The following is a 21,496-nucleotide window of genomic DNA, read 5'->3' as shown; positions in this document are numbered from 1 at the left end:
AAAGGTGAAACCCCTAAATTTGGTCCTGCTTTCTTCAAACCTTTTCTTCCAAAATTGACCTCTTGAAATCTTCTCAAGTGGAACTCCTTATTTTCCAACTGTACAACCTCACTTCCCCCCACCCAGTTTTCAGAACCTGTAACAGGCAGTATATGATTATACACATACTGGCTTCCCATATTTGTATATACTCATGGCTATCTTTTCTCCCTTGCTAATTATAAAGCTCCTTTAGATTAGGTACTCTGTTAGTTGTAAGTTAGCATAACAAATTACCTCCCAATTTAGCAGCTTAAAACAACAGTAAACATTTATTTTCTAGCATAGTTTCTGCAGCTCAGAAGTTTAGGAGTTGGGCTGCAGTCATATAAGTAAAGGCTTGATAGAGCTGGAGGATCTGCTCCAGAGACGGTGAATTCTCACCCTGGCAAATTGATGCTACAAAGTTTCTCACCATGTGGACTCCTCCACAGAGCTACTCAACAGTCTGCATGACATGGTATCTGGCTTCCCCCAGAGTGAGTGATCCAAAAAAGGACAAGGCAAAAGCCACAGTGGCTTTTATAACCTAGATTCATAAGTCACACATTCATTTGCAAAATATCCTACTGGTTACACAGAGAAGCCCTTTTTTAGTGGTGTGAATACCAGGAGGTAAGAATCATTTATGGTCATTCTGGATTCTGGCTACCATGGGGACCCAAACTGTATGTTATGCCCATAGGTCATAGATCTTGGCATTGGTATAATCACTTAACCCAATTATGCAGAAATACTATAATGAATCAGGACATTGTTTCCTTTAATCAAAACTAATGATACACATGCAAAAGGACAAATCTTAGGTCAGGTCTGCAAGGCAGATTTGCATGTGAGTTCATTGTGGAGCCACCATGCCCTCACCCATGGAGAGTCCCAGCAGAAGGACTGGGGTCAGGGGTCTGTTGAACTATAACAAAGGCCTCCGCAAATACCCAGGGGAGATCTGGAGCTAGGATGGCTCTTCAGATTATTTCCACCATGGAAACTGGCAAATGCTCCAAATCAGAGTTTTTACTCCCTGATCTGATCCCTGAGTCAGTTATTGATCATTTACCAGCACACAAGTGATCTATTGAATCCTTTCTCTGAGATGCAAAATCTATTATTTTAGCATATTAAAATTCTTAGTAGCCCCACATTAAGGAAAAGTGTTTAATTTTTGAAATAAGCATTTCCCAAACATATGACTTGGTTACAAATCTTAGGCCACCGGCTCAAGTTGACAAGAAGCTATTTAATTTCTGGTTTTGGATCCATTTCTTTCAGGTTGATAGGAAAACCAAACCAAACATAACCTCCCTTCTTCCTGAAGTTCTCTCACCACCTCTATCCGGCCCCCTACCCCCACCCCCCGGGGAGGGGCTGGACACCATACTACCCTCTCCCCCTTTCCAAGTGGCTGCAGGGATCCTCTTCTGGTTCTCGCTCGCTGGTGCACTCAGGCACTGCTTAGACGTCCCACATCCCCGCCCACACAGCCCTGCCAGACCTGAGGTCTGGGCTAGTCCTGTGACACTCAGAGCAAAGGAATCCTGTCTTGTAGGCGGGAGCCGCTCCCTCCAGCTCCCCTGTCGGCACCGCTCCTATCGCCCCGGGCTGGGCTCCCCTTTCTTCTGGCTCCCGAGAGCCCCTGGCTGAAGCCCTGGTCCCGGTCGTGCTGACCTTTCCCTTCGCCCCCGCCCTGGGCCTCTGCGCGACACGCAGTCGGGGAATGCCTCCCTGCCTCTTTTCCCGACTCCCGCTTTCCTTGCTCCACGCCTCCCCCGCCCCCCACCGCTCCCCCTCTCCTCGTTCCTTCCCTCCTCCCTTCCCCAGCTCAAATACTTACTTTCCCGGCAAGGGAAATCCCTCTCTAGTCAACCAGTCTTCGCTGGAAAATCGGCTGAATTCTCCTAAGGATTTTTGGTTTTAAATAACAAAAGCCAGAAGACTGGCCGTTTTTTCTGTCCTAACTAAAGCCTCCGTTATGGCTCTGAGCACTGAACCCCTAGCTCCTTCAGTGGGGGGGAGACAGTGAAATTGGGGGCGATGGGATAAAGAAGCTCATCTCTGAAAATACCTTTGGCTCCATCACACTGGTTTGAACTTGGGGATATTTCAGGGAAAGTCTGCCAGCAGCTTCTCAGGTGGCGCCCTGAGAAGCCTGCCCAAGGTGGCCAAGGGCTCACAGTCTGCGGACCCACACAGACTGGAGGGGAGGTTTTCCTCCCCGGATTCTGTCTGCCCTTCCGGATCGTAGACGCCGAAGCCGAAGGGTGGAGCCGAGGTCGGCCTGAAGGAGCTGGGCCCCCGGGCTGCAGAGGGCGAGCTGGGGGAGGCTGCTGTTATGGTGGCTTTTTGAAAACTTACAAGACTGCACCTTCAACGCCTTCTCACCTGTGTCTCCACCGGCCCTGATTTGCGAGGCGCCGTTGGCACTTCTGGAAAGGACCCTGATCCGCACTGTGATAGGACTCCGAAAGCATCTTAAAATCTCTTGGAAAATTAGCATGTTGATTTACCAATAGAAGTGACGCCAAAAGGTAAAGACTCCACCTGACTAAAATAAATCCAAACCTGGATAAAGGGGCATGATTTAATAGCAGGCCATTTCTACTTTGTTTATTTCAGATAGCATTTATATTGGTGGCAACTACGATAGCAAATCCTAGGGCCTCGGTAGGATCAACAAATTACCAAATGCTAATTGTTTCTGCCAGGTGTAAGTGAGGAGATAAATAGCTTATAAATTAAACAGTAGTGCCCAAGGGTGCCATTCCTAGACTCCTGAGCTCTTCTTCCCTCCCTGGCAAAATAATTTCCTCTTATCCTATAATTAGACACTTCTACCTTTAATAACTGCACTCCTTAAAGAATAGGGTATCCTCTGCCAAATTTAGAAGAGAAGGAAAAAGATAAGGGGGACAGTGCTCTAATATATTAAATGTCAATGACATTTCATCCTTTTGTATCATTGAAGTACAAACTATCTTGGATCATAACTGGTCATCTATGTAGTTTTTCCATGAGGAGCTGCTTTCCCAGTGCTGAAGCGCGCCGATCATCTCTTCTGGTCCTGCATGGCCTGGCTCCCTTCAGTGCCCTGCTGGCCCACTGCAGCTGTTTGCTTCCATTTATGATTCTGCCTCTCATTCTTTTAAAAGTGTTGTTATTCTGTCAGGTGAGTGTATGCTCCTCGGTTCTTTGTCTCGTCACAACAAAGATTTGGAGTGATGGACATTAAAGCCCCCTTGGCATGTCACAGCTCCTGGGTCTTGGACAGACCGTGTTATAGCTATTAGATAAATCAGTGTTACAGCTCAGTGTTACAGCTCTATTTTATTTAGAAGATAGCAGGAAAATCCATCTTCGAGGCGTGAGGGCACGACAATCCAAAGACACAAGGAGAAGAGCGCCCCAGCAAGTGAGGGGGTGTGGAGAGAGAGAGAGCCCTTTGGCTCCTCTTTTATATGATTTTTTCTTCCCCCTGGGCCTGCCCTATGCAAATTTGGCTTAGTCAAGAGTGCTGTTCTACCTGAAGTCCTCACTCCAGTCCTCGGACCTTCCTTTGACCTTCCTCTGTTCTATTTTTGTGGGCTTTTCCCTTCCTTTTCTTTTAGCCACTGCCATTTTGGACTCCTTTTCCCTATTCTAACTATCTAACAATACCATCTTCAGTTGAACGGTCCTATGAAGACCTACAAGACCTTTTAGAACTAACACCTAAAAAAGATGTCCTTTTCATTATAGGGGACTGGAATGCAAAAGTAGGAAGTCAATAAACACCTTGGGTAACAGGCAAATTTGGCCTTGGAGTACAGAATGAAGCAGGGCAAAGGCTAATAGTTTTGCCAAGAGAATGCACTGGTCATAGCAAACACCCTCTTCCAACAATACAAGAGAAGACTCTACACATGGACATCCCCAGATGGTCAACACTAAAATCAGGTTGATTATATTCTTTGCAGCCAAAGATGGAGAAGCTCTATACAGTCAGCAAAAACAAGACCAGGAGCTGACTGTGCCTCAGATCATGAACTCCTTATTGCCAAATTCAGACTTAAATTGAAGAAAGTAGGGAAAACCACTAGACCATTCAGGTATGACCTAAATCAAATCCCTTATGATTATACAGTGGAAGTGAGAAATAGATTAAGGGACTAGATCTGATAGATAGAGTGCCTGATGAACTATGGACAGAGGTTTGTGACACTGTACAGGAGACAGGGATCAAGACCATCCCCATGGAAAAGAAATGCAAAAAAGCAAAATGGCTGTCTGGGAAGGCCTTACAAATAGCTGTGAAAAGAAGAGAAGCGAAAAGCAAAGGAGAAAAGGAAAGATATAAGCATGTGAATGCAGAGTTCCAAAGAATAGCAAGGAGAGATAAGAAAGCCTTCCTCAGCGATCAATGAAAAGAAATAGAGGAAAACAACAGAATGGGAAAGACTAGAGATCTCTTCAAGAAAATTAGAGATACCAAGGGAACATTTCATGCAAAGATGGGCTGGATAAAGGACAGAAATGGTATGGACCTAACAGAAGCAGAAGATATCAAGAAGAGGTGACAAGAATAAACAGATCAGATCAGATCAGTCACTCAGTCGTGTCCGACTCTTTGCGACCCCATGAATCGCAGCACGCCAGGCCTCCCTGTCCAACACCAACTCCCGGAGTTCACCCAGACTCACGTCCATGGAGTCAGTGATGCCATCCAGCCATCTCATCCTCTGTCGTCCCCTTCTCCTCTTGCCCCCAATCCCTCCCAGCATCAGAGTCTTTTCCAATGAGTCAACTCTTCGCATGAGGTGGCCAAAGTACTGGAGTTTCAGCTTTAGCATCATTCCTTCTAAAGAAATCCCAGGTTCAGAATGGACTGGTTGGATCTCCTTGCAGTCCAAGGGACTCTCAAGAGTCTTCTCCAACACCACAGTTCAAAAGCATCAATTCTTTGACGCTCATCCTTCTTCACAGTCCAACTCTCACATCCATACATGACCACAGGAAAAACCATAGCCAGAAGAATTGTACAAAAAAGATCTTCACGACCAAGATAATCACAATGGTGTGATAACTCACCTAGAGCCAGACATCCTGGAATGTGAAGTCAAGTGGGCCTTAGGAAGCATCACTATGAACAAAGCTAGTGGAGGTGATAGAATTCCAGTTGAGCTATTTCAAATCCTGAAAGATGATGCTGTGAAAGTGTTGCACTCAATATGCCAGCAAATTTGGAAAACTCAGCAGTGGCCACAGGACTGGAAAAGGTCAGTTTTCGTTCCAATCCCAAAGAAAGGCAATGCCAAAGAATGCTCAAACTACCACACAATTGCACTCAGCTCACACACTAGTAAAGTAAAGCTTAAATTCTCCAAGCCAGGCTTCAGCAATACATGAACTGTAACTTCCAGATGTTCAAGCTGGTTTTAGAAAAGGCAGAGGAACCAGAGATCAAATTGCCAACATCCACTGGATCATGGAAAAAGCAAGAGAGTTCCAGAAAAACATCTATTGCTGCTTTATTGACTATGCCAAAGCCTTTGACTGTGTGGATCACAATAAACTGTGGAAAATTCTGAAAGAGATGGGAATACCAGACCACCTGACCTGCCTCTTGAGAAACCTATATGCAGGTCAGGAAGCAACAGTTAGAACTGAACATGGAACAACAGACTGGTTCGAAATAGGAAAAGGAGTATGTCAAGGCTGTATATTGTCACCCTGTTTATTTAACTTATATGCAGAGTACATCATGAGAAACGCTGGACTGGAAGAAGCACAAGCTGGAATCATGATTGCCAGGAGAAATATCAATAACCTCAGATATGCAGATGACACCACCCTTATGGCAGAAAGTGAAGAGGAACTCAAAAGCCTCTTGATGAAAGTGAAAGAGGAGAGTGAAAAAGTTGGCTTAAAGCTCAACATTCAGAAAACTAAGATTATGGCATCTGGTCCCATCACTTCATGGGAAATAGATGGGGAAACTGCAGATGGTGACTGCAGCCATGAAATTAAAAGACGCTTACTCCTTGGAAGGAAAGTTATGACCATTCTAGATAGCATATTAAAAAGCAGAGACATTACTTTGCTAACAAAGATTCGTCTAGTCAAGGCTATGGTTTTTCCTGTCGTCATGTATGGATGTAAGAGTTGGACTATGAAGAAAGCTGAGCGCCAAAAAATTGATGCTTTTGAACTGTGGTGTTGGAGAAGACTCTTGAGAGTCCCTTGGACTGCAAGGAGATCCAACCAGTCCATTCTGAAGGAGATCAGCCCTAGGTGTTCTTTGGAAGGAATGATGCTAAAGCTGAAACTCCAGTACTTTGGCCACCTCATGTGAAGAGTTGACTCATTGGAAAAGACCCTGATGCTGGGAGGGATTGGGGGCAAGAGGAGAAGGGGACGACAGAGGATGAGATGGCTGGATGGCATCACTGACTAGACGGACGTGAGTTTGAGTGAACTCCGGGAGTTGGTGATGGACAGGGGGGCCTGGCGTGCTGCGATTCATGGGGTCGCAAAGAGTCGGACACGACTGAGCGACTGGACTGAACTGAACTGAACAATACCATCACATGTATTCAGTGCCAGTTAATATGTCTTAAGTTTATCACAAACGCCAGCAGGTCCCTTCCCAGCTTCCCATCTCAAGTGAGATTGTAAGGGTTGAATATCACTACCACATTATTTTATGCAGACAGAGTGCAATGCAGTGTGAAGGGTTTTGTTTTGATTTTTCCCCCACTTTCTTCTTCAGCCTCTGAACATCTGGTTGGAAGAGCGTTATCTGAATAATGTTATTTTTCACTCTGCTTTAGTCATGGTGTGCCAAATGTGTTGGATATGCTAAAGACAAAAATGTGTCCATTTCTTGTCATTTCATCCATCCATCCGTCTGTCTATCCATACATTTGCTTCATCATTTATTCGTTGCATGTTTACAAAACTCCTTTGGTTCAGATGCTGTGCAGGGTGCTTGATGAGAGACAAATGTGTTTGGCACATGTCTTTCTGCTGAGCTCAGAGGGAGAGGCCAAATTTGTAAACACTGATTACAGCATAAAACTGTGGGCAGGCCCCACCCAGCTGGGGCTTGGGCCGGAAGATTCCAATGAGGAGATAAAGCAAAGAGGAGCAGCAGAGGCAGGAGCCCCCCTGCCTCTGAACAGCAGGAGCCGGGATTGCAGCCCCCTTGCTGAGCTCCCCTCTGTAGCAAATAAAAGCCCACCGTGCCTGGGGTACAGTGCAGGCTTGGCCAGGAGGAGCCTGAGAGGTTGAAACACAGCATTTGCCAGGCTTATCCCAATATACTCCCAGTAGCCCTATGGTTCAGGTGCTGCCCCAGTTGCTCTGTAGTGAAGAGTGAGAGGGAGGGAGGAAGAAATTCCAGCTGTCCTTGCTTACTGTGACCTTGGGAAAAGGAACGTAACCTCGCTGGCCTTGGTTTCTTCATGAGTTAATTGGAGAGCAGAATGGTTTCTACCTTGTGAGTATGAAATGAGTTTACATGGGTAAAACACTGAGAATAGTACATAAATTCAATAAATAGTAGCTATCATTTCATTACTAATCTCCCTGATTAAGTTTATTGAGTATAATTGACCCAAATCAGCCAGTTGAAAAGGGGCAGAGCCAGGGGTCAAACCAGTTCCTTACTGCAATGCTGTAGAGTGTGCCACGGGACCACACAGGTCAAGACTGGGGCAGGGACCTGCCTGGTGGTCCAGTGGCTAAGACTCTATGCTCCCAATGCAGGGGTCTGGGGTTCGATCCCTGGTCAGGGAACTAGATCTTGCATGCCACAAAGAAAATTGAAGATCCTGAGTGCTGCAGCTAAGACCCAGTGCAATCAAATAAATAAATAAACAGTAAAAAAAAGACTGGGTGTAACCAAGGAAGACTCTCTGTAGAAGTGGCAGCCAACCTGAGTTTGAAAGAAGGGCCAGGACTCAGCCAGTGGTGGAAGGCATTTTGAGAAGATGGAGCTGTTTGTGCGAAGTCCCCCGATTGTGCGAAAGTAGGGCTGATGTGTTGGGGGAACTGAGGTCTCTGTGATTTGGCAGAGGGAGTGGGCAGAGCGCACGTGAAGAGTTTGGTCTGGATCTTGAAAGCCTTGCAGATTCCTTGTTTTGTTTTTGGTGCTAGTTATATGTTTATATGGAGAGTGGGAAAGAGTGAAAGAGAAACTTAAAAATATAGGTCATCTGTACTTATAGTTTACTTACTGTTTTTTTTTTTTTATGACTTGTCCTTTTAGCTTAAATTGATCTTTCAAAGAAATTATATCACAGCAGTAAATGGAAAGCTCAAAATGGCAGATGTGTTTTGAAATTCAGATTTTTTTTTCTGATTCAGAAAGGTGATATAGTGCATATACCCAACATTAGTTAACATCCCCCCTGAGGGCAAAAGAACTGATGAATATTTCTTCAGAGAAATGTATGCATATTTTGTTGTTCAGTCGCTTAGTCCAACTCTTTGCACCTCCATGGACTGCAGCACACCAGGCCTCCCTCTCCCCCACCATCTCCCAGAATTTGCTCAAACTCCTGTCTCTTGAATTGGTGATGCCATTTTTACATCACCAGTTTTACACTAAATGCATATTTACACCAAGATAAAGACTATTCATAGGGGCTTCCCTGGTGTCAGTGGTAAAGAATCCACCTGCCAGTGCAGGAGACCTGGGTTCAATCCCTGGGTCAAGAAAAGAAGATCCCCTGGAGGAGGAAACGGCACCCCACTCCAGTGTTCTTGCCTGGGAAATCCCATGGACAGAGGAGCCTGGCGGGCCACAGTCCACGCGGGTCTCAAAGAGTCGGACGCAACTTGGCAACCGAACAACAACGAAAACAAACACTACGCACGTAGCTTGCTTCAAATCAACCTTGGCTCCAAACTTACAAAAAATGTTTTTCATTTTTCAGAGCTCTTGCATTTTAGAATGTGGATGAGTAGTATCACTTGCTTTAGAGGGAAAGTAACAGAAAATATATTCATTGCAAAGGAAATACATTGACTCAAGTCCAGCTCACCCCCCTGCTGTAGGTGTTCGGACTCCCCTGGCAACACTGCTGCTGCTGCTAAGTCGCTTCAGTCGTGTCCGACTCTGTGACCCCATAGATGGCAGCCACCAGGCTCCCCCGTCCCTGGGATTCTCCAGGCAAGAACACTGGAGTGGGTTGCCGTTTACTTCTCCAGTCATGAAAGTGAAAAGTCAAAGTGAAGTCGCTCAGTCGTGTCCGACCCTCAGCGACCCCATGGACTGCAGCCTTCCAGGCTCCTCCATCCATGGGATTTTCCAGGCAAGAGTACTGGAGTGGGGTGCCATCGCCTTCTCTGCCTGGCAACACTAACAATGCACAATTCGGGGAACTGGGTGGAGGGGAAACAGAAATTCTAGTGATATTCTTGCAACTTTTCTGGAAAGTTGAAACTATTCTAAAATTAACTTTTTTAAAAAGTTAACCTTCTCTTAACATTGAGAACTAAAGAGAATAAAAAGCAGAATCACCTTCTCATTCAGTCATTTTATTTTCTCATGCTCCCTCCTCATCCCATCTATAATCTTTCCCATGGATTGATTCCTTGATTCCCAGGGCAAGATCCCAGACTTGGGAAACCCTGGCTGGGTCTGGGCTGAGCCATGCTCTCTGAAGGTCAGGCCAAGGGTTTGGGCTTTTTCTGTAAGTGATCCCAGTACATTAATGTTGTTTAAGTAGGTTTGGAGGTACGCTTGAGAGTTTCATCTGGGGATGGGGTGAACAGGAGGAGCTGGGCAGGGGAGGGAAAGTTTGGTGGTCATGTAGAAAGGTGGGAGAATGGAAGGGGTGGGGATTCAGCCCCCACCCCACCCAGATGCTGGGACAGGGCCGGGGTATGTAGGAGAGTGCGTTAGGGGGCCTGCTGAGGCAGGGAGCTGACTTTGAAGGGACCAAGGGCACCTTACAGAAAGTCCATCGTCGGATTGGAAGCTGGAGCTCGGAGCCAGAGAGGCAGCTTTGGATGCTGACCTTTTGCACATTGGGGCCCTGGAGCTGGAGGACATCTGCAGGAGAGAGAAAAGAACACTCCGCTGCCCTGGCCCCTCATGCCCCTACCTCTACCCCCACCTTGATCCCAGGCTTCCTACAAAGTGCGAAATAGGCAGAGGGGCCCTCATTCTAGGTGGAAAAGAAGGCTTGGTCCTTGTTGTTAACCAAGAAGCCAGTGGAATCGGGATCTAACAGGCAAAAGATGGATGCCCTCCCCTAGAGGACTGGATGCCCAGGACTGCCAATGCAGGGAGCTGTTCTACCAAGGGTAAAGGAACCCATACCAAAAAAAGAATGGAAGATGTGCATGGAGACGTCCTAGAGAAAGCAAGGAAACAGGGCTTGTCTCTGCAGAGTCTGGGGGCCTGTGTGCACGCGGAGGACACCCATGTAGCCTGCGTGCATATTTTTGCCTTCAAATTCTTTCTTGCCCTTCAGCCCCTTGTCTGAGCTACCAACACCAGGGACCCTGTGCCAAGCCAGTGCCATTCTGGGGCTTAACCCCACTGCTGGAAGCAGCAGAGACACTGGGGATGCTGGGGACAGTGGCTGAGTTTGGATCTCAGCCCACAGGAGAGCTGTCCTGAGAAGAGGCCCCTTGGCCCCCTGGGGTCCGCCCCCTGCCCCGCCTCCCCAGGGCAGCCTGAGTGGCAGCCGGCTGCGGGCCTGACTGGGAGGCAGGTCAGCCTGATGCCCCCAGCAGATGTCAGTCTGGGAACAGGAAGCAGCTTCTCTGGGGCTTCTGGAAATAAATAAATAAATAATAACCATAACCACAAGAACGGTCTTTTATTCTGAAGTTAAAAAAAAAAATGCTTTAATGACTAGAGCATTTAACACATCGGGGGTTTTCATTGTTTTCAATTATGTGCAATTCTGAAAGGAGAGCACAAATTCTGAGCCTGAATGGAGAATTGTGGGGCTGTGGATTGGTGCTGTTTTAAACATTTGCTTTACTACTTTAAGAAGAGAACTGTAAAATGGAAATAATGATATATTATTACAAGTAAATTACACTGTGGAGTAGCATTAATATTGCAGTTGAAACCTAGAATTTGAAATAAAGATGGAAATATTCATTTGTACATAGTTTTTGTTCTTAGAAAAATGATTTGGAATTAAGCAAGAAGCTTCCTTCCCCACGTGCACCCTCGACTCTGGGCGCTCCCAAGCCCCCACTGCCCTGCCGCTGGAACAGGAGACCAGGGGTTCTCAGCCCTGGGTGCTGGCGGGGCCTGGGCGGTGTCCTCCGTGCTTCCCCCAGCGAGGGGGTGGGTATTAGTGCATTATAGAAATGTGGAATTTAGAAAGTAGAGATCCTGTCTTGGGCGGTGGGTGGGCCTAACCATCTTAGGTGCTTGGGGACAGAGACTCGTTAAGGAGGTGGTGGCAGGGGAGCTTTACTTATGGCAATTACTTTCTGTCACTTTCTCTCTTCTTCTGGGAAGAGGGTTGGGCAAAGGGAAACATGGAAAAGGTTAGGGTCCATAACTTCCTTCTGTTTGTCAAGTCTCATCCCCCTTTCTCCCCCTCACCAACACACACACAGACACACAGTTTGGCTTGCAGGATCTTAGTTCCCTGACCACGGATTGAACCCGGGCCTCTGGCAGTGAAAGCAGCAAATCTTAACCACTGGACCACCAGGGAATTCCAAGTCAAGTGTTTTTAATTTTTATTTTATCTTATTTCTTTTCTGTATTGGTAAACTATCCTCCTACAAGTATTTTTTAAACTAATGTAACTGAGCTCTGCTGACTATATTTTCTGAACCAAACATCAAGGCCTGCCGTGCTCAGTGATAATAAAAGATCTTTAGAAATGCATCCTATAGGGGCACCTCATCATCCTACAGCCAGAGCCAACATGGGCTCACCAGGGCCCATCCATTTGCTGACCTGACCCTGACCACTCTGCCCAACTCTCTTAACCCTTTTCCCCTGGGGGCCCTCCCTACAGATCACTGTCGTTCCTCAACACCCATGCAAGCCCCCAAACTCACCATTCCAGAGCGCACCACCTCTCTGAGGTCTTCTGGAGCAGCCCGTCACCCCATCTACCCTACAAATGAAGTCACACCCAGCATTTATCTTCTACTGTTTACCACAGTGTGTCCCCCCATTTGATCATGAAATAACTAGAGTCATCTTTGTATTCCTTGCCCATTGCAGGCAATAACAATAAATGGTTACTAAATGAATGAATAATCTGACAGTTTGGGAGGTGGGACCAGGAAACATTATTTATTGAGTGTATAACAATCACCCTGCAGGGTAAGCATGATCTTTCTTTGTACAAATGGGAAAACTGAGGGTCAGAGATGTTTAGTGACCTGTCCCAAGTTACACAGCCAGAAAGGGACAAAGCAAGTCTGCTGACTCCCCAATCCATTTTTTCACCCACATCATGGAGTGAGGACTGACTCAAAGAACCCCCAAGATGTACCCTGGGCACCACCAAGAGATCTTTGTGGTGTTTATCGGTTCCTTGGAATCTTTCTGATAGCCTAGCAAATACCAAGCGTCTTCTTCCTGGAGATTTAAAGTGAGCTCCTGGTAATCACACCTCACCCCGACCCTTTCTCCCATCCTCATTACCTTTTATATGGAAAACTTTAAACCTGCAGAAAAGTTGAAAGAGTAGGACAATAAACATGAGTATATGCTTCATATTTGCATATAAATAAACTCTAATACATGTATTTACAATTAGGAATTTAAAGTTTTCTGCGTGTTTCAGGTTTTTTAGCTAAACTATTTGGCTCACTTTGTATTTTTTCCTGCCCCAGACCTGGAGTCAGTCAACTCTGCAAGGCTTCTTTTAGTAGAGAATGGCATTCAGAAACCAGGCTCTGATCACTAAGTTTGCTCATTGCCACTGGGTTATCATTGCTTATAGACTTTTTAGTGGACAGAGCTAGGAAATGCATTATTTTCTAATATTTTGGCAGGCTTCTGTTAAGGAGAAAGATTCTCTTCCATAATCACAATACCATTATCATACCCAGCCAATTAATGGTTAATAGACCCACTCCAGTGTTCTTGCCTGCAGAATCCCAGGGACGGCGGAACCTGATGGGCTGCTGTCTATGGGGTCGCACAGAGTCGGACACGACTGAAGCGACTTGGCGGCAGCAGCAGCAGCAGCAGCAGAAAGTCTATACTCAAATTCCCTAACTGGTTCAGGAATGTCCTTTCATAACTATTTTTGTTTTTTGATCCAAGATCTAATTAATTAAGTTATCTCAATTGGTCTCCTATTTGGTCTCCTATAATCTAAAGCAGTTTGACTTTTTTTTTTTCTTTTTCATGAGACTGACATTTTGAGTCCAGACTAATTTTCTTATAGTGTCCCACATTCTGGATTTCTCTATTTGCTCCCTTGTATTTTTCTCCCCGAGAGTGGCACATACATAGGTGTCATTGTGTATCTCCTGCTGCATTTATCAGGAGGCACATGATGTCAGTTTGTCCTGTTATTGGTGGTATTATGATGTTTGATTATTTGGTGTGATGGGCAGCCTCTAAGATAGTCCCTACCATGGGAGTTCACATCCCATGTGTCCCCCTTCCCTTGAGTGTGAGCTGGATTTAGTGACTTCTGAAGATTAGCCTCTGGTAGGAGATATAAAATGTCCCTCCTGAAATTAGGTTATAGAAAGACTGTGGTTTGCATTTTGGGAGCTCTCTTCATATGCATCACTTGCTCGGGGGAAAGCCAGTTGCCGTTCGTGTGTGTGCGTGTGTGTGTGCGCGCGTGTGTGTGTGTGTGTGTGTGCGCGTGCGTGTGTGTGTGTGCGCACATGTTGAGGTGGCCATAGGGAGAAGTCCACAGGAGTGATCTGGAAAGTGAATCTTCAGAGGCCTGCCACCTAAGTGATAGAATTGACTATTATAACTTCTTTCTGATAACCAGATAGTCCAAAATTTCGTTAGTAGTCGTTCCTTCAGGCTGAGGTCTATAGCCTTTTGACCTATTTCCATCCATGTTTGAGTACTTTCTTACTTTTTGGCTCACTTTGTATTTTTTCCTGCCCCAGACCTGGAGTCAGTCAACTCTGCAAGGCTTCTTTTAGTAGAGAATGGCATTCAGAAACCAGGCTCTGATCACTAAGTTTGCTCATTGCCACTGGGTTATCATTGCTTATAGACCTTTTAGTGGACAGAGCTAGGAAATGCATTATTTTCTAATAGAAGTTTCCTTCAATGCAAATCTTCCTCACCTTCCCACTCTGTATTTGTGTTTCTCTTTCTCCACAGTGAAAGCCTTGATTCTCAGAAACACTGTATATTAATCATTTGTTCCGTCCTACAACATACTCAAAATAGTTTCGGAATTACTATCCCAATATCATTCCCAACAAGAAGACTTCTAAGAAAAATTCAGACTTTGCAGTTCTATTTATTCTTAGAATGTATCCCACTAAAGTTATACAGAGTACAGTAGTCACAAATCATTGAAAATAACTGTGTGTATGTGGTGGGGGTCCATTATCAATCTGGTATGCAGTTAGTTTTTTTTGTTTCTATTTGCATTTAGTTTCAAGAAACACTTTCTTCAAGTCTTTTAAAATTTTATATATTTTTCAAAAGTCAAAACTCTCTCCATAAAAAGAATACTGAGAAATTTCCCTCCCACTTTTATTCCTTTCACTCCAGTCCTATCCATCCATTTTTATTAGGTTCTGATGTATTCTTCCTGTGTTTAAAGTATACCAAAAGTAGTATCCATTCTCTATCACCTTGATTTTCACTTACTATATCTTAGAAGTCACCACATGTTAATCCATTAGAAGTATTTCTCAGTCTTTTTCAGCTTTATATTAGTCCATTGTGTGAATTCATCACTGTTTGGCATTTAAATTGTTTCTAATACTTCATTATTGTAAATAATGTCTCAGTGAATAACATTATAGAATATGTTGTTTTATATTTCTGGAAGTGTACTTTCAGGATGAATTCCTGGAAATCAGGATTGTTGGGTCAAAGGGCAAATGCACACGTTGTCTTGCTAGATATTCCAAAATCCCTCCATAGGCATTGTATCATTTTGCATTCTCACCAGTAATTACAAGAATCCCTTTTTCCTTAGAGCCTCACCAACAGAGTATATTACTAAAGTTTTGAATTTTTGACGATTCGAGAAAGACTAGTCTCTTAATGTAGTTCAAATATGCATCTATATCATTATGTGTGAAGCTGAACATCTTTTCATACTTCTAAGGTCAATTTACACATTTTGTGTGTGTGTGAACTGTCTATCCATGATTTCCCCCCAATTTTCTATCATCTTAGCCTCCCACCCTCAATATTTATTATTTAAAATATTTATGTATTTATTTTGCTGTGTTTGATCTTAGTCACAGCACAAAGGATCTTCAATCTTCCTTGGGGCCTGAGGGATCTAGTTCCCTGACCAGGAATCAAACCCAGGCCCACTGCATTGGGAGCACAGAGTCTTAGCCACTGGACCACCAGGGGAGTCTCTCCCCTCAGTGTCTCCTATATCCTTAAAATTATAGACAGGACTGTAGCTATCTTTTTGTTTTTTGTCATGAAGCAGGATTTTTTAAAACACTGAATTTTTAAATATTTTATCTTTTGTATCTGGCTACTTTTCATTAGAAAGCATTCATTTGGGAGTTGGATTGGGCTTGGACCAGGTTTCTGTGCTTGCCAGTGTTGTCTCCCTTTTGTGAGTCAGCGTGAGGAGACTTCTTTCCCCTTCTGCAGAGAAGATGGAAGCTGTGAGCCTAGCCAGTCTGGTTAGTTTGTTTCTCTCTTGGGAGCTCCACATCCCTCCTTGACCCAAGGACCCTTTGGTTGGGGACAGTTGCTTAGCTCTCATTGGGAGGGGTGGATGCCACCCTGAGAGAGAAAGCTGCCCCACATTCTCTGTCTCAGCTGGGAAAGCAGGTACCCCGAGCTGCCCTTGGACTGCACGCGGGTTTTGAGTCAGAGAAAGACTATTCGGGGTATAAATAAGTCCACCTTATTTTTTCCTAATACTTGTGTGCTCCCCTGATGGCTTGGACGGTAAAGAATCTGCCTGCAATGCAGGAGACCTGAATCTGTAAGATTCCTGGATCTGTAAGATTCCCTGGAGAAGGAAATGGCAATCCACTCGAGTGTTCTTGCCTGGAGAATTGCACAGGGCTACCTACCCTCCGTGGGTCGGAAAGAGCCAGAAACCGCTGAGCGACTAACATTTTTTACTTTTGTGTGGTTCACATCTTTTACATTTAAATTTCTGTTCCATTTGGCGTTTATCCTGGTGGATGGTAGGAAGCATGAGGTATGCCTATTTTCTGATAGGCAAGGTGGCCCTTGGAGATGTGCGGGGGCGGGGGTGGCGGTGGGCGGGGTGGGGGGGGGCGGAGGGTGGCGGTGGGGGCGGTGGGGGCGGGGGGGCGGGGGTGGCGGTGGGGGCGGGGGGGGCGGGGGGAGGCGGGGGGGGGGGAAATAAGCGGCCATTCTTATGGTCTCGGCCTCTAGGTGGCGCTCCTCTAGATTCGTTTCTGCCGGACTGGAGGAGGAAATGCTGTAAGTCGTTAGAACAAAAAGGAAGTGACTGACTGGTTAGGTTTCATTGGCCAAGGGGAAGCATCTAGTGGGACGTTCCCCTCTATCCACACAACCTTGACTTCTATAGGCAGCTTGGTGCTTCTTTCCTCATGTTAGAAAATATCACTTCCTCCATGTCTCTGTTTCCTAGCAGGAAGGCTATGTGGGCCATGAGTGTGTGTGCACAGAGATTGCCTTCTCCGTGTCTCCAGGCCCTGGGGTGATGCAGTGGGCAGAGTGGTCAAGATGGCCCCTGTCCTGACCTCTGCTTCTCTGGGAGCCTGGGCCTGGGAGTGATAAGATCTTAGTTCCTGCCCTAAGCCACTGCCAACTGGTGCTATTATCACCAGCATGATGCCTAACCTCCTGTTCCTCAGTAGCCTCATCTGTAAAATGGGACAGTAATGCCTTCCCTACCTGTATGCCAAAGATGTCAGTGGAATAAAGTGATGTAAGTGGAAATGTGTGTGCAAAGTAAAAAACTCTGTACAAATGCATTTGTACTATCATCATGGTTACATCTTATCAGATATGAATTTGTCTCTCTGCAAGAATATGATGGCCAAAAGAATTTGCAGTTATAGGCTACTTTGCTGTATAAGGTGATTTTTCCATGTATCTTTTCTCTCGTGGAAGCAACACAGGCTTCATGAGAAAATTTAGAAGATTAGCTTAAAACAAACTGCTGAAATACAGTCCCTAGAAGAGGCTCACAACGAGCTTTTCTAAAGATCCCTGCTGCTGATGTTGCTAAGTCGCTTCAGTCATGTCTGACTCTGTGCGAGCCCATAGACAGCAGCCCACCAGGCTCCCCCGTCCCTGGGATTCTCCAGGCAAGAACACTGGAGTGAGTTGCCATTTCCTTCTCCAATGCATGAAAGTGAAAAGTGAAAGTGAAGTCGCTCAGTCGAGTCTGACTCTTAGCGACCCTATGGACTGTAGCCCACCAGGCTCCTCCATCCATGGGATTTTCCAGGCAAGAGTACTGGAGTTGGGTGCCATTGCCTTCTCCGTAAGGATCCCTAAACCCCCCTGAAATTGTGCACAGAATTATATATGTGTGCATTTTTCACAGCTTTTATCAGATTGCTATAGGAGTTCTTCATTCAAATATGAATAAGAACCAGATGAAAAAAGAAGCCAGTCCAGTCCCAGGGGCCCTTCCCCATTTGACTCTGCAAGATTTGAACTGGCCCTAGCTCCTTCCTCAGCCCCAGATTGGATCTTTTGGCTACTAGTCTCACTTCTTAGTGGAGCTGGTCTGGAAAGAAGGATAAAAGAGATGTGGGAAGGCTCTAGAAGGAGTCTGTGGAGTCTAGAAAGTGAAGGTGAAACCCTGAAGCAGTGTGGTCCAGGGGCAGCTGAGCAAATACGTTAGAAAAACAATTTTGTAAACTCTTGTCGTGCTGCAGTGGTCTTCCCTGTGTTCCTGAAATATGCCAAGATCATCCCTGTCTTGCGGCCTTTGGCATAGGCATGTTTGATTACCTAGAACATTCTTGCCCTGGGTCTTCTCCTGACGGGCTCTTTCATATCATCCAGGTCTCAGCTGTAAGGTTACTTCCTCAGAAAAGTCCTCCCTGATCACACAATTCCCCCAGCCCAAATTATCTTTCAAGAGTAACCATCACTATGGGAAATCATCTTTTTTGTTTGTGCTTGGTCGCTCAGTCGTGTCCGACTCTTTGTGACCCCACGGACTGCAGTCCACCAGGTTCCTCTGTCCATGGAGATTCTCCAGTCAAGAATACTGGAGTGGGTTGCCATGCTCTCCTCCAGGGGATCTTCCCAACCCAGCGATTGAACCCAGGTCTCCCACATTGCAGGTGGATTCTTTACAGTCTGAGCCACCAGAGAAGCCCAAGAATACTGGAATGGGTAGCCTATTCCTTGTCCAGGGAATCTTCTCACCCCAGGAATAGAACCAGGGTCTCCTGCATTGCAGGCTGATTCTTTAGCAGCTGAGCCATCTTTGTTTTTTATCTGCACTGCCAGACCCCCACTCAGCAGACTGAAAATGAAATTTGGGCAGTAACATATTATTCCCAGAGTCTGCATCAGATTCTGATGTGGGGAAGCACTCAACACATATTTACTGAATGTATAAGTGTTACATAGAAGGAAGCATGTTCTTGGCAGAAAGTGGTGCATCAATACTACCCTGATGGTCCAGTGGTTAAGACTCTGTGCTTCCTCTGCAGGGGGTGGAAGTTCGATCCCTGGTCAGGGAAGTTCTGCATGCTGAGTGGTGTGGCCAAAAATAAACAAAAGAAAACAAAAATAAGAGGGGTGAAAAAGAGGCCTGCAGCTTCTAAAAAAGAGAAAGGAAGTGCTGCGTAAAGCATTTTGACTCTTCTTCCCTCCGTGCCAGTGTGTGGCATCAGGTCCTGCCTGTGTGCTCTACTTCTGAGAAATGCATCGTGCTGTCTCTGCCCCGCTCCAAACCCCCAGATACCCTGTATCTACCTCCCTGCTGCCAGACTTCCCTGAAACACAGGTCTCCAGCTCTGCATCCTCCTCCCTTGCTCCCTCACCCCCGACTCACGGGACAGCCAACCTCCTCATGAGTCCTCCTTGCCATCTGGGGGCTGAATTGAAGTGTCTTTCCCGTAGCACCTGCAGGCCCTACTTTTTCAGTCAACAGGCCTAGCTCTCTCATTAGCGGAGCCCAAGCGTGACAGTGTAGGCAGTGAAGTCCCTGGAGAAGACATAAATGCCTGCCTCTGAGGTGCACGGGGCTTCTGAAGTCCGCAGGGTGTGGAGGGTGTGAGGAGGGGCAGGGCAACAGCCAGAGGGAACTTTCTGAGGATGTCTCTCTCCCGCAGGGCAGGCCTGAGGCCCCTAGACAGCTCTTGGGGAGCCGGTGTGCAAAGATGCTGGAGCTGGCCTTCCACAAATCAGGCAAGCCCTGGGAAGGCCTGGAATGGAGTTGCACCAAGGTGATGAGATGGCCTTGCCCCCACCTGTTTTGCAGCTGTGGAGAGCCATCCAAGGGTAAGCAGCTGGTTGTGTACTACTTAAGAAGAGAGAAGGCCAACCGGGTGAGACCGGAGATCTCAGCTTTGGTGATGAAACAAGCATTGACCACTGCTGATGATGTGGGCCTGATCTCCATGCACAGATGTTGCCAGGTGTGGCTGGGCAGGGGTTAGCAAGTGACTACTTGCTCCTTAGAAGAACCCACACTGGAACCGGGGTGGGAAAACTTTATGTAAGCTGTTCAGGTAACAACGTTTAGAGACCTTTCCTATGAAAGACACTGTATTTCCTGTGAGTTATTGCCATTAAGAATATTTATTTTTAATATCAGATGTCTAAATTCATCTGCTCCCTACAGATCATTTCATCTTAGACTGTGCTATCTCAGCAGAAAATATGCTTTCCCCAAATGTGTCAGTTCTATTTTTAAAAAGGTTCAGTGACCTATTTCTGTAATTCTCATAGACACTGAAAGAACAGCAGAGTCTATTTAGGCTCAGCTCTGTGTCACTGAGAGTTACTCCTGTCCAGGTGTGGCCTACAGAGGTGCCATCTTGCTTTGAAATAAAGACGCATAAATAAACGAGAGGAGTATTGTCAGTGTGAGGTCATGGGAGTGTAAACACACCCGCATACACACACTTCTCCATTTTTGAACAATGTCATGGTGACTGTGGTCCAACTTTAGCCAAACTTTAATTAGGAGATTGCTTAAGAGTCAACCATTTCCTGGACAAAGAACTTGAAAGACAATTTACAAAAGAGGAACTATTAATATATGGAAAAATGTATTCATCGACTAATATATGGAAAAATGTATTCATCGGCTAATATATGGAAAAATGTATTCATCGGCTAATATATGGAAAAATGTATTCATCGGCTAATATATGGAAAAATGTATTCATCGACTAATATATGGAAAAATGTATTCATCGACTAATATATGGAAAAATGGTTAGCTCTTCTAGTCATCAAGGAAATGAAAATTCTCTATAATGCTGCTTTCCAAAACTAACCTATGGTGTGAGACGTCAGGATAGCAATTACCCTTGGGTGGGGTGGAGGAGGGTGAACAGGTGAAATGCAGGGGCTTCTGGGGTCTGGAAATGTTCAGTTTCATGATGAGGGTGCTGGTTACTTGGGGGTGTTCACTTTGTGACCATTTACTCATGATTTGTATACTTCTGTGTATGTATGATAAACCACACAATAAGGTTTACGAAAAAAAAAAAGTCCTATTAAGCTGGCAGCAAAAACCCCTCCCTTCTTTTTTTTTTTTTTTTAGTGATAGTAGCCATGCAGTTGAAGTCATCAAGAAGCTGGAATTTTCACATATTGCTAGAGGCAATGTACATGAATACAGCCTTCTCTGGGGAACAATTCAGCAATATGGATTTGAACTCTTAGAAATACTCCTATTTGTTAACTCAATAGTTCCACTTCTGAGACTCTATCTTAAGAAACAATCCTAAATGTCAAAAAACAAAAAACAAAAAAAAAAACGGTTTAAAGTGCAATCTCATTGAAAGTAACCAAAAATGTACAAGCAAAACATTGAAAGCAATTATAAGTGGTTGACTATAGGGCAACAGTTAAGAAACTTTTGATAAATCCCATGATGACATTTTCTGGACATGTTACAGTAAGCTGAAGTGAATAGTGAGAGAAGGGAACACAATGCAATATGTAGGAAAAGCAGAATGTGAGGTAGTAGGCACAGCAATTACAACTACACCAAAAAAAAAAAAAAAGGGAAACAACTCTACACAGAGAAAATCACCAGAAGATGAAAAAAAAAAAAGAGCAATGCTTGTGGTTTGGTTAACAGGTTTACGTGGGATATAATTTTTTTAGTGTACTTTCCCATGTTATCTAGTTTTATTGAATGAGCCT

General features: G+C 45.3%; 1 long non-coding RNA gene across 1 annotated transcript; it reads left to right on the top strand.

The window, feature by feature from the left end:
* Positions 1-1,896: 1,896 nt before the first annotated feature.
* On the top strand, positions 1,897-21,142 carry LOC147378569 (uncharacterized). Its single transcript, XR_015147873.1, has 2 exons — positions 1,897-2,564; positions 19,447-21,142. It is a non-coding gene; the product is annotated as an uncharacterized LOC147378569 (long non-coding RNA).
* The last annotated feature ends 354 nt before the right edge of the window (positions 21,143-21,496 follow it).

This window comes from Bos grunniens, chromosome 2 (genome assembly GCF_055505025.1).
Source record: "Bos grunniens cultivar Pamir isolate PY7600 chromosome 2, Bosgru_T2T1.0, whole genome shotgun sequence".
Classification (NCBI taxonomy): domain Eukaryota; kingdom Metazoa; phylum Chordata; class Mammalia; order Artiodactyla; family Bovidae; genus Bos; species Bos grunniens.
Note: the sequence above shows the minus strand (reverse complement) of the source record. Positions and strands in the feature narration are given on the sequence as shown.